Source organism: Ailuropoda melanoleuca, chromosome 1 (assembly GCF_002007445.2).
Source record: "Ailuropoda melanoleuca isolate Jingjing chromosome 1, ASM200744v2, whole genome shotgun sequence".
In the NCBI taxonomy this organism is placed as follows: Eukaryota; Metazoa; Chordata; class Mammalia; order Carnivora; family Ursidae; genus Ailuropoda; species Ailuropoda melanoleuca.
In genome coordinates this window covers 130,292,234-130,305,050 of record NC_048218.1, presented here as the reverse complement: position 1 = coordinate 130,305,050, position 12,817 = coordinate 130,292,234, and the positions used below count along the sequence as shown (strand labels likewise).

Below are 12,817 nucleotides of genomic sequence, written 5' to 3'. Positions count from 1 at the left end.
AGGAAAGACTAGTAAAAGGAAAAGCATGCTATGTTTTTTTTCTACTTCATATACTGAAAGGTATTTCAATGTACGCTTTTGTTTTGATTAGGGACATGATAGTGTGCTTTACATCAAGGTAATAGGCTCAGAATATGTAATGTCATGAACTGAAAGCCAGTAAAAGAAAAGAATATAACAACATTAATAACAGAAGCTACCATTATTGTGTGCTTATTTAGAGCAGTGTCTGGTACATGAGAAATCTTGGTGATGATGATTATGAGTAGGAAGAGGATGATAATGGTGATGATGGTGGCACTGGTGATGATGATGATGATAATGATGTGATGATAATGGTGGTGGTGATGATGATGGTAATAGTCATGATGGTGTGCCAGGCACTGTGCCTAGCACTTTATATGCATTATTTCATTTATTGCCTGAGAACTCTGTGCAACAGAGATCATCACTGTTTTACAGATGAGTGACTTATCTCATACCACACAGGCAGGAAATGGTGAAGCCAGGGTTGCTAAGGCTCTGTATGTTTGACACCATGCAATATTTAAAGGCCATTCTTAAAGCACCTGCTTTGGCTGGTTAATCAAAACTAAAGAAAAACCCAAAGCAGGAATTTTCTGCTTTCTGCTTTTCTTCTCTTAGAATGGGATAATCAAACTTTAACCATTGCCTGAATAATTATGCATGCATGCACATACATATAACTATCTTCAAGTAGAATAGGATACTTTTGACAGTGACTGAAAATGCATTAATTTGGCATAAGCAGTCAAAAAAGAGATGAGTTGTTTTTGATGAAAATTGTTATGCAGCCTGTAAGGCAGGGAGAGAAAGCTTCCAGAGATCTGAACTCTGCAAACATTAACTATAACTGCCAACCCAAAAGTCATCTACACGCACACCCAATGGTCTACAGAGTAATACACCAGTCCTTTAGTCCACACTCAAAGAAACAATCAATGGTACAATCTTTTCCTATTATGATCAACTATATATATATCTGAAAAAAAAGAAGAGGATTTTCTTGAGATTATGTTTGCTGATTGTTTGAAAAATGTGACAACCACAATTCTCATGCAGAATTTTTTTTTCCACTGACGAATCACATTTACTGTTTATTTGGTTTTGTTTCATATAAGCACAATACCATATCTGCACTAAGCATGCACTTAACTGACAAGAATGTTACATAGTTAAAAGAAATTTTGTTTTATGGTAAACATGTCTCAGAAGGTAAGGAAATACTCTATGGAAATATTGGAAATATTTATTTTGGAAAAAAAGACAGTAGTTTGTACAAAAAGCAGGCATAGTTGATTTTAAGAAGAATTAATATTTAGCTTATTGCTAAAATACAAGTGTGGCTTTTTAAAAATTGTGTAATTTCTACTTTCTGCCTGCCAGGAAACCATCACAAATGTCTCAAGAGACTATACATTACAGATCTAATAATAAAGCAATATATGTAGTTTATGATTAGTTAAATAGTAGTTGGTACATCTTCCTAATTTGGTCAAATCAATTGTAGTTCTGTAAACTAGAGTGAAAGCTATATAAACTACATTTAATAATACACAGAGTCAGTGGTGCTTTTTTACCTCTTAATATCTCTGGATGAGATGGAAAACTCATATGGGGATAAACTGCAAATTTGCTTCTCACTTGTTAATAGCAGCAACAATACTGATAATAAAAAATAATAACTAACATTGAATATCTAATTGTTTCAGGCATGGTACTAAATACTTAACATGGATTCTCATATAAGTTTCAAATGAAACTATGAGATAGGTCAGGAAACTGAGGCACGGAGACATTAAATGACTCACCCTTGGTCACACTGGCTTGAAAGTGGTGGAGAAAAGCTTTAAACCCAGAGACAGAGTCCAACTCCTGAAACAGAACCATTAGTATGCAAAGGGGTAGAAAGAAAAAGAGTAATAACATTATCTACTGATTTAATCAACTGCTAAATTTTGGGTTCCAGATGTTTAGGGAATAAGATATGGTATGATATTAATCATGTAGCAGAGACTGACTTGGGTCCAAATCCAGAAACTTATTAATTTTCGGACCTTTGGTGAATTATTTAATGTCTCCAGACTTCACTTTCGTAGATGGTTAAGTGGTAGTATTAGTATCTCACAGAATTACTGTGACAATGTAAAAAGCTAAATCCCCTGGCACTAATATGAGAGTTTGATATTAGAATCATTTCTGGTTCTGCTGTTTTAATATCAATACACCTTAAGTACAAACTGTACTAGAGAAGGGGTGAATGTATGTGCCGGATGGTAGCAGGGAATCCTTGGAGGATAAAGTGAAGATGGAAAAAGGAATGGGAGGTCATACCAGGAAGGGCAATCAGAAGCACAGACATAAGAAAGACCCCGGGGGCGCCTGGGTGGCACAGCGGTTGGGCGTCTGCCTTCGGTTCAGGGCGTGATCCTGGCGTTGTGGGATCGAGCCCCACATCGGGCTCCTCCGCTATAAGCCTGCTTCTTCCTCTCCCACTCCCCCTGCTTGTGTTCCCTCTCTCACTGGCTGTCTCTATCTCTGTCAAATAAATAAATAAAATCAAAAAANAAAAAAAAAAAAAAAAGAAAGACCCCGATGTGAATGAGAGATGATAAATAAATTCAACCTCACAGGACAAAAGGTTTCACGTAAGATAGAAATGAGATCGCATGGACTATTGTATATCATTTTGTTTCATGGCTCAAATAAGCACATTCATCATATTTGATTCTGATAGTGTTCCCAACCTTTATGTAAAAATCCTTTATTTAAGTGTAAAAGAATCAGAAGTCTTTTATTTGGCTTAATAATGATCCTGAGAATATTAACTGTGTAACTGTCCTTATGTCTAATCACCTGGGACATTTGTTAAAAATTCAGATACCTGACCTTCTTTGGATTTGGAGTAGAACCCAAGAATCTGTGTATTTACTATCACTTGCAGGTAATTCTTAAAACAAATAATTTACCAGCCAAGGATCCTTACATACCTTGCCTTTGAATCTCAGATAAAGCACAGATACTCGGGCAGAACATTCAAGATCATACACAAGATCATTCAAAGGTAGGTTCCAATCTACCTTTCAAACTACTCTCCTCCAAGCAGCCTGTATTCCAGCCATACCGCACTGCACACGGGTCTCTGTTCATTTTTTTGTGTCCCGTGGCCAGAAATCCTCTCGCATCCGCTTTCTTACCTAGAAAACTGACACATGCTTAAAGCCTCGGTTCAAATGTCACCTATTCTATTGTAACCATCCTGCATCCCACTAAGGAGAATCTCCCCCTCTTTTCCGACCTTCCATAACATTTTGCACTGACATCTCTTGTAAGTCAATGGTACATATTATCCATTTCTGAAAGGGTTCGGATTCTGTTTTATTTACCTCGTACCCCTCTGTGCTTAGAATAGTGCTTAACACAAAGGAAGTGCTCAATAAACATTGGTTGAATAAATGCATGCATGAGTAAAGATTTATTTCACACTCTGCCTGTACTTTAGTTTGTTCCTTGAGTAATGGAAGACATTTTAAAAGGATGACTGGGGTTATTTGCTGGAACATTTTTGCTAAATTGTTTTCATCCTTTTTTTTTTTTTTTTGCATTGGCCTGTCAGTGGTGAACTTTAATAAGCCTTTTAGAATCAAGATCCTTTGATTTTTAATAATAAAAAAATATGCAGTCTAGAGTCCATTTTTTATCATGCCTCTTTGTTAGAATAGCATGGAGCTTGAAAGTTGCCATACACTGGAGTTTGAGTTCAAGCCCATGCATTATCTGACATAATAGAAGATGTCTTTCCTGTTTCTCTCTGATGTCAACATTTTGCACATTCAAGGAAAGTGACACCATGGCCAAAAGAAGAAAGGCCAGAGGGTGAGGTGGAGGGAAAAAAAAGCCAAATGCAAAATGAAAACATCCAATGCTAGAAAGGAAAAATAAAGGTTAAAGAACAGCTAGTTTGGTTATAAGAGACTGTAAAATGAAATCCTTTATGTTTTTATCCTACAAAATTTTAGGTCTTCCTAAATTTGCCTAAGCCAACTTTTCTGAGGGAAGATCTTTTTTTATTGTCCGATGTTTTGATGCCAATTTTTGTAGCACACACTAAAGCTAAATTTGCAGCCAGTTAGCATATAATTTATTTTAAAAGCTTAAATAGGATCTTTTCCATGCAAGGTAAAGCTTTTAAAATACAAAACAAGCAAGAAGAGTGAATAGCTGTTACTCATTCCATGTCTACCCCTGAGTGGTGTTTATGGAGGGGACTGGGCGTATTTCAGCTGGAGTGCCTGGTCCCAGCAGTAAATGCAGCACTCTCCTGACATCACTCTCAAGAGAATGAGAGGCTGTTTGTGTAAGAGTTTGAAATGTTATCTTTTGAGGCAGGGATAATGTGATTCTATGTCAGCTCTCCTCTTCTCCTCTTTTGTGGAGGCACCAGTGTCACCATGTTCTTGAAATTAAGAATCCATGCATAAAACACCGAAGGCCAGATAAGTGATTCTTCTTCTGATACTTGTTCTCACCAAACTTGTTGATCTCCTTCTAATTACTTGTCATTTAACTTCATAAAGTACTTTTTATCTCGAGTTGTCAAAATAGTTTGTGGAGATTATCTTGTTTTTCTTTGCAGTGTTTCTAAGAGCAGAATGCATTTCATTCCTACTTAATGGTAGAGATAAAAGAGACTCTGCACTCAGGAACTTTGGAGCAGGGAATGAGGTGGTAGCAAATTTATTCGTTAAGCTCTAAGTCTGTATACTATAAATTTATCTTCAACACTGTACAAGGTTAGCACAAATTTTTCCAGTTGCTTCTGTACCTGGTGCCCTGAGTGGTGCATCTGCCTGGACACCCTTCTCTGCCACACTTGCTTGATTGGCGGAGAGGGGAGATGCTAAATTTATTACATTAATTTTCTATTTTTAGACAGAGACACTGAAGCAGAGAAGGGAAAAGTTATTTGCCTAAGAGCCAAAAAAAAAAATTACTCATTATTAAATCTAATTCTACAAAGGGAAACTATTGATTTCTATCCATGGGATCTACTCTGGTTTTCTTTGACTTCTTTGTCTTTTCGCCTCCTCCTTCTCCTCCTCCTCCTCCTTCTTCTTCTTATTTGGTTTTCTTTGACGGTCCTTAACTTGGAGATAAGTTGAACTAGATGTCAAAGAAAAGGCCAGTTGGAAAAGACGTGTACATAGTAAAATGACTGATTCTTTGACCCTTGAAAGAAAAAGAAAGTCATGCTTACAAGTTTAAAAGAATGGTTCAGTTGGATGATTCTGAAAGTATGCAGCCTTGTTATTAACACTGAAAACTTTAATTACATTTCATTATACTATATTAGCTTCTCTTAATTGCTAAAAGGGGACTATGAAAGCAAAAACAAAAATGCCTAATCTCTAGAAGCTAGATTTTCCTCGCTGCTTTGTAATGTAAATGTGCCTGTGTGTATATTAAAATTCACACACTCCATCTATCTCTCTGGCTTTTAACGGAGGGGTCACCTGACTTCACCTAGAGCCGCCCCCCTCCCTTTCACAGAGGCAACCCAAAAGTGAGAGACAGGCGCTTACAGAGCACAGGTTCTCATGCTGGGAGATGTAAATGACCCCGACTGAACAGAATCGAGTGAGATTGCTGGTGGGGGTTGGGGAAAGAGAAACGGAGGGAGAGAGCAAAAGCGTGTGAGGGGAGAGAGAGAGAGAGAGAGAGAGGGAGGGAGAGAGGAAGGGAGGGAGGGGGGGAGGGAGGGGGAGAGAGAGAGAGAGAGAGAGAGAGAGAGAGAGAGAGAGAGAAGTGCTGCATGCTTCATCTTTGAGAGGAGGGGAAAACAAAAGACCTCAGCGGCAGTTTTGTTGCTGTGTCTGGCTTAAAGAGGAAAATTCTGGACATCCATGCTGGAAAAAGCAAAGCTCAGCTGAGACGACTTCTATCAAGAAAATTATATTATCCGAGAATGGGTTGGATCAGTACAGGTGGTTTGAGAAGACATTGACTGAGGACCATGGAAAGGTGGGAGAGGACGTGCGGCTTCTCTGCTTCCTTTGAACAGAGCTCTAGGTTAGTAAGCTGAAACTGACCCGGTCTGGGTTAAATATCTATATGTGTATGTGTGTGTGTTTTCTATTTATAACCTCCAAACCCTCCCGCTCCCCAACCGCTGGGTAGGCAGTGCCGTATTCCACCAGATGTGAACCTAAACTTGATTTGACTCGCACTTCATTACCAAATGCCTCCCGTTTGCTTGCGGAGCTTTTGTTCAGTACAGCTAGTGGAGAGCCGTCATGATGTCTCCTTCTGAGTCAGAATGTGTGTTTGAGCCCTAGATTGTCAGGTGGCTGTTTGGAGAATAGTTAGCATTTTCCTCCAGAAGGCTGCAAATGCACGATTAGGTTATTGTGAAATGTAAACAGGAAATATCTGCTGACTTAGCATTTCTCGGCATGTCAGAATAATTCAGAGATATCTGACTGAATTTGTCTTATCTTAATTTTCCACATAATTGAGTTCAAATATAATAAGTTTGAAATGGCACCCTACCAACAAAGACACACACCAGGTATTCTTATGGCAGAGTATGTGTTACCTCCCATTGGAGCCAAAGCTTAAAAATTTATTGTATTGGGACCTGGTTTGAGGAAAGAATGCAATATGTCATCATTAAAATAGATGCCAAGGTGTTTTTTTATAATTGGGTATAGATGTGTGTAAAGCAGACACATAATTTCTCTTGTTTCTTGCTGTGCAGATAGAGTGTCTTTTGTTCCAGCATGTGTATTTTCCTGTGTTTTTACAAAGCAAGCATCGGCTGTGCTTTCTGTGATAGGAGACTTGTACGCCAGTTTGCCATTGTGCACTCAAGAACCTGCTCTATTCTGAAGTAAACTGCCCAGAGGTGTTAGTCAAGAAGCTGGAGGAGGGTGGGGAGTGGGGAGAGGTGGTTTTTTTTCCTTCCTCCTTTTTTTTTTTTTTAACTGTTAGCTCCGAAGTGTCTAATTCACATGATTTTAAGAGGAAATGGGGGAGGGCATTTAGTTTTGAATTGCATGCAGATCTGTGCCATGCAATTGCCCAAGACTATATCAAGAAGATGCTCAAAGCAGAGGGAATCAGATTTGTAATGGACTCTCTAAGAAAATATTCTGTGAGTGTGACTGGCTGGGTCCCTTTTGACCAAATTAAGATGCGCTCTGGCAGTGCACTAGCAGCTGTGAGCTGACATTTTCTTGTGAACCTAGTGAAAAATGGCTCCATATCTTTCTCCTAGTCCTGAGGAGATGGTCTCTTCGAGTTATCGAGCCTTCCTCCAACGTGATTTGCTCCTTCGGTTGTTTTCTGATAGGAACCGATCGGCTCTTGGTTCCTTTCAGTTCACCTGCCTTTTTAGATCTCGGGTTGAATGGGGAGTGGGTGGTGACGGTTTTACTTCAAGTACAAACTACCCAGCAAGGCTAGCAGAAGATATTTTCTGGCGATCACGTTTCCATTTTTAAAAGGATAGATTATATTTCTTTGGACACAATATAAAGCACTTTCTTTTGTTGTTCAGTGGGCTAGTCAACAATTTCTCCAAGAAAAGACGCACACGTGTGTGACACTTTACATTTGGACTCTCCGCATGGGAAGTGACAGGTAAAAACATAGGGATACTTGCCTGTCATCCGTCTCTGAAAAGATAAAGCTGCCCTCTTCTATCTTACTGTTTCTCCCCCTGTTTTTGAATCATGACTCGTGCCGGGGAGAAGGATCATGTCCCAGAGTCAGAATGCAGGGAGGGGATATACACTACTGTCCTGTACTACTCATGTGCTTATTAAGGAATTCCTGTGCTAGGCAGGGAGTGGAGGTGCGATAGCAGCCACACTGCTCCTTTATTTAGGCTTTGGTTTGTGAAAACTCCAACCAGCAGAGGCAGGATGCGCTTTAGCAGAGAGCAATGTGTCTGAGACTCTGGTTAAGAGAATGTGTTGCTTGGGGGGGTGTGTGAAATTGGTTATTCTCTATTATACAACATTCTAAGATGATCGTATGAGTGTAGAGTGAGTTCAGGAGGGAGGAGTTGGGCTCTCCATATTTTAGGTAAGAAGTACAGCACTAACCACCAGGGAGGACACCGTGAGAATGCAAAAGAGTACAATAGTGTGTGCCTTGTGCAGAAACAGTAATTCTTTAAATTGTATGACAGTTCCCTAATTATGGGAATTTGAAAAAATCTTGAGACTTCCTGAAAAATGGCAAGAAGTCACCTCTACATTATGACAAGTAAGACTTCTAGTACAATGATTTTAACTGCATTATGGAAACAGCTCCCGAAGTGCTTTAGATATTATACCACTTATACCACTGAAGGATATTTCTTAAAGGTTTGTATCTTGGACACTTTTCCATAGGACAGGAGTTACAACACAGATTTCTTGGAGTCTGTTTGGAATAATTTTGATGAAACTAAGAGCTCACAGAGGCAAAGGGATTTGCCTCTTTAGTAGAACAACAGAAGTGAAACTTTAACACTGCATGCAGATCTGATTACTGCTTTTATACATGTGGACAATTTGACTATGGTACATAGCGTGCTTTGGGGAAATTGATGCAATTATAGTTGAACAATGAATAAAACAATAGATAATACAGTGAAAACATGGATTTCAACATTCATGGCAGGATTAGTAGGGTCTCTCTTAAATATTGTTAATGACTACAGGTGAGGGCATTTTAACCAGAGAAATGTCAGAGGTCTAGAATGAGAGGACCATGTTTGTACAACTAAGGGCATAGTTCACCAGCTGTTTTAGAAGCTGGATGACACTGATATTTAAACTAGATAATATGTAACATACAAAAGAATAGCATACAAAAGAATCATGAACCCTGGGAACTTTCCACCAATGGAATTTTGTTTTTAAAGAAGCAATAGCTTTGGTATAAAAGAAGTTCACAGAGCAGCAGCCATCGAGGGAGAACCACAAAAATCTAGGACTAATATGAAATTTTTGTAATGAGGTGCATGTGATGCCTGAGTGACCCTCAGGGTACCAATGAGCTCTTAATGAGGGCTGAAAAAGAAAAAGCCACATGTTGAAATAAATTTTAGTATGCCTACATTCATATAACTTCCAAGTTTGGAAAAGAGGAAATTTCCTAGGAGTAAAGTTAGTTGTTCATATGGTGGCTGTGGCATAGAAAGAAAAAGTTGAGATAAAACAACCAAGTTTCAGAAAAAGACATTTTACCCTAACTGAATTTTTTAAATGTTTTTGAACACAAAACTTCTAACTTTCTAAAAACATCTTGAATAGTAATGGCCTCCTTTCTAACCTCCATTTTCTCAGTTACTTTTAGAGCTCTGCTACCCTGAATTCCATTTTCAGTTTTTAAAAGTCTTATTAGGCGGCAACATTGCATTAAGTAAGTGCAAGCCCCTGAGTTTAAAATGCTTTAATTTTCTGTTCAATTGCAGGCACGTTTCTCTTCTAAGTCTGTCATATCTTCAACTCTTACTCTAGGTTATACAGTGTGTGGCTGTCCCACTTCTGAGACCTCAATTGCTTACTCTGAAGATAGCAGATGTTTACTATAAGTAGAAAAAAAATAAATAAAAGTTTATTGCTATTTGATTGCATTAGGTAGTACCCTAAAAAAAGGTTAAAACCGTGTTATGATGTGAGTTATCAGTCCAAGTGATTCACAGATAACAGAGGTTAAAGCAGATATTGTATGTCTCAAGCATATTAAGGGTTATAAAATATACTAAATATACAGGATGAGGGTTAGTTCTTTTCCTGGTGCTCATCATGAAGACAACTTTCTGTCAAATAGTATATTTTCGAGAAACAGCGAATTATTCTGTTTCCTCTCCTAGATCCCCTGCCTGGTCTCCCAATTTATACAAAGAGTGTATCTAATCCAATGAAAGTGATAATGATAAAGAAAAAAATCCTAATCAAGGTGTTTGAAAATTTAATATTTACTCTGAAACAACACTGTCAGAGTAGCTTTTTTTTCTTCTTCTTCTTTAAATCAGTAAAGCAAATCAAACTTTGGAGTCTTTAAGGAAGCTCACACTGATGTGTATTATGAAATAGGAGGCTCATTTCCAGGCAGTTAGCCAATGGAAGAGAAGAAGCAAGCTTAATTGGTGACTCTAATTGAAGCACTGCAGGTCAGGAAGTTCCCATATTAATAGGACCCCAGCTGAAATTCCAGAGCCAGCTGTTCAACTTGCTCACCTTTCTCTTCTCCTTGGGAGTAGGTCTGGGAGAATAATCCATTAAATTAAAAGAGATCGCCTTTGCTCAAAGACCATCTCTGAGATGGACCAATCCTACAAGCAGACAGGTATTCTTAATAGCTTCTCAACCTAAAGTTTCTATTACTTTCTACTTAACAACAGATTCCGGGTGACTCTGGAAGCCTCTCAGAGTTTTGTTGAAGTCAGGGGTCTTGCCAAGCACTGCCCACAAAGGCACAAACACCTCACCCAGTAAGAAAGGCAGAAGGGATGGGGGCCTTCTCTCCTACAGTAGAGAACTGAGCCCTCTGGGTCCTTTTACTCAGAGGGCCACAAAAGCCCAAATGCCACGCTAAGGAATTTCTGGCCAAGTGTTGAAGGATTCTTGATCTTGAATTCACACAACTTTGTTTTTTTGGTTTTTTTTTTTTTTAAGATTTTATTTATTTATTTGAGAGAGAGAGAGAGAAAGAGAAAGAGCATGATCCTGGGGGAGAGGCAGAGGGAGAGGGAGAAGCAGACGACTCCCCACTGAGCAGGGAGGCTAACGTGGGGCTCGATCCCAGGGTCCTGGGATCATGACCTGAGCCGAAGATAGCCGCTTAACCAACTGAGCCACCCAGGCATCCCAGATTCACACAACTTTGTAAGGATTGTCTTTCTTTTAGTGCTTAGAAAGCTTCATGTTTTGGGGGGAGGCTGGCTGGCTCAGTCAGTAGGTCATGGGACTCTTGATTTCAGGGTCATGAGTTCAAGCCCTACATTGGGCATAGAGCCTACTTAAAAAGAAAATAATAAAATAAATAAAAAATAAAGGCCTCTTTCCAGAGAGGTTCCTGTTTCCTTCCATCACAGGGCCTTAGCACAGGCCAGAACACTCTTCTGTCCTTTTTGACTTGCTCCTCCATTAAAGTGGTTCTCTCTGCCTAATGTGCTTAGGGCTTTTTCTTTGGTATACTAACCAGTCTTTTAAGAAAATTGTTAAGTTTATAGTAGTGTTATTATTTGATTAATGTGTCAGCCAGGAAGCAAGACCTTCTAAAGTTCATTTTGTTCACTATAGAATCCCTAGGCCCTCAGATCATGTTAACCCATATCAGGTGTGCACTAAACATTTGTTAAATGAACACTAATGCACCAATACTAGGGTAAAGACAGTGTATCTGGCTTTGGCTCAACAAACAACAGATTTCCTAATTGGGTTAGCTAGTTGGGGCACCTGCTAGGGGAACTGTACCAGAGTATTCCCAGGGTCTCCCTTTTGTCAGGATTTTCCATCTGAGAAAGAGCGCTTGAGTGCCTACTATGGGGATATTTCAAAAGGAACTTTGCTATCCCCATCAAAGTGTTCATAGGGCCAGTCTTAGGCAAAATTGTGCCTTGTCTTTTTCCTCTCAGTTTCTCCCTCTAAACCATCTCTTTTTTTCTAAATGCAGCCTCTTCTACTCTTACCTTCCTTAGTTCTTTGCATCTGGAACCTTCTAGGTCTCATCTGACAGTGGCTATAGCTTGCTAACTCAGCTGCTAATTAGCTTGTGAGCCCTGAAAGCTCACCTAAGGTATAAACTCTTCTAGGAGTATTTGCATTTTAAACAAAGCTGTCACGGTACTGATTAGGTACTGCTTATTAATATGAGGTATTGTATGGCAGAGTATAGTGGGAAGCTTGCCTTTAGGGAGCTTACTTTTCGGTTGTAGAGCTAAGATTTACCAGAAACAATTGGCAACTACTCTAAGTCTGTAATCAAGAATTGTATTTGTGCAAATTTTAATAACGCTGGAGCATAAAGGAAAGGCTTTGTAGAAGAAGTGGGACTTCAAGTGGACCATGACTGATAGGTAATATCTAAATCATCTTATCAAGGACAAGAAAAAATTAACATTTTAAGAAAAATATGCATAAAATGTTCAAAAGCATTTAGCACAAGGTTTGTTAAAGTCTTTATATAGGATACTGTTTATGTTTATTTTCCCAAGTATAAAAGGCAAAAATATCTTTTTTTTTTTAAAGAAATCATCCAACTTTCATTCATTCAAGCCATAACCTTGAGATCCTGAGAGTTAGGACTTTCATTCTGGAATTTATTTCCCATTATGCCGTGAAGTAGTCTGTTTATCTCAGCATTTAAAACTAATCTCAAAGAAGTTTTCTGTCAGAGGTGCTTTTAAAGATTCTTTTAGCAATATTGATCACTTTAATTGAGGTTTATTGAAAGTGCTCAGTATAGCTCTCTTGTGGTTCGTGTTCTATAAATACATCATCGTTTTAATGATATATAGTAGAGTTTTCATTTTATTGCAGTCAGCCTAACACCTTGTACAAACCTTATATTCACACCAGGCCATGAGGAGGAGGAAACATTCTTTTCCTCTGATCTTCTATTGAGCTTAAACCACAGAACTGAGGAAGAATCATTTTCAAGTATGTTCTTAGTAGTATAAATCTGTTTCATCTCTGTGTCCAGTTTGAAGTTTCCCTGTAGAAAATCCTTAAAAAAAATAAATATAGCTCAGAAGTTAGAAAATATCAAGCTATATATATATATATATATATATATA

At 38.6% G+C, this 12,817-nt stretch overlaps 1 protein-coding gene across 1 annotated transcript in view; it reads left to right on the top strand.

Annotated features, from left to right (window-relative positions):
- MAGI2 (membrane associated guanylate kinase, WW and PDZ domain containing 2) overlaps nucleotides 1-12,817 on the top strand; it is a 1,281,842-nt gene that overhangs the window by 558,263 nt on the left and 710,762 nt on the right. The window lies entirely within an intron of this gene.